This window comes from Charadrius vociferus, unplaced genomic scaffold, assembly GCF_000708025.1.
Source record: "Charadrius vociferus isolate BGI_N301 unplaced genomic scaffold, ASM70802v2 scaffold964, whole genome shotgun sequence".
Taxonomy (NCBI): Eukaryota; Metazoa; Chordata; class Aves; order Charadriiformes; family Charadriidae; genus Charadrius; species Charadrius vociferus.
The window spans coordinates 730137-731176 of NW_009647945.1; positions in this window are offsets into that span (position 1 = coordinate 730137).

The window sequence follows — 1040 nt, forward strand, 5'->3', positions numbered from 1 at the left end:
GGGGGGGAGGGCTGTGCCATGTCCCCCCGACCGTCACCCCAGGGGAAAAGGGACGGTAGCGTGTCCCTTGTGCAGCATCCTCCACGGCACATCCCCACGCGGAAGGAGGGGGTGTTGTGTCCCCGCACGGTGTGACACACGCAGAAGGGCCCTCTGCTGCGTCCCAGCCCAAAAGGGACCCCTCCCGTGTGTCGTGTCCCCGTCCCCCACCGCCCGTGCAGAGGGGGCCATGCCATGTCCTCACGCTGTGTCCCCCACCCCACATCCCCACATGAAGGGACCGTCCCACGTCCCCTACTCGATGTCACCATGTGAAGGGACCATCCCACGTCCCACACTCCACGTCCCCACGCGAAGGGACCGTCCCACATCCCCCACACCCCCACGGACAGGGACCATCCCACGTCCCCCACCCCACACGGAGGGACCATCCCACATCCTCCACTCCATGTCCCAACACAGAGTGACCATCCCACGGCCCCCACCCCACAGCCTCATGAGAAGGGACCGTCCCACATCCCCCATGCCTCATCCCTACGTGAAGGGACCATCCCACGCCCCCGACCCGATGTCACCACCTGAAGGGACCATCCCACATCCCCCACCCCATGTCCCCATGCAAAGAGACCATCCCACATCCCCCATGCCACGTCCCCACGTGAAGGAACCACTCTATGTCCCCCACCCCACATCCCCACGTGGAGGGACCATCCCATGTCCCCCACCCGATGTCACCACCTGAAGGGACCATCCCGTGTTCCCGACTCCACGACCCCACGCGACGGGACCGTCCCACATCCCCCACCCCACACAGAGTGACCATCCCACGTCCCCCCCTCCACGACCCCACGCGACGGGACCGTCCCACATCCCCCTGCAAAGGGACCATCCCACATCCCCCAGCCCACACAGAGGGACCATCCCACATCCTCCACTCCGTGTCCCAGCGCCGAGTGACCATCCCACGGCCCCCCCCCCACGTCCCCACGCGGAGGGACCATCCCACATCCTCCACTCCGTGTCCCAACGCCGAGTGACCA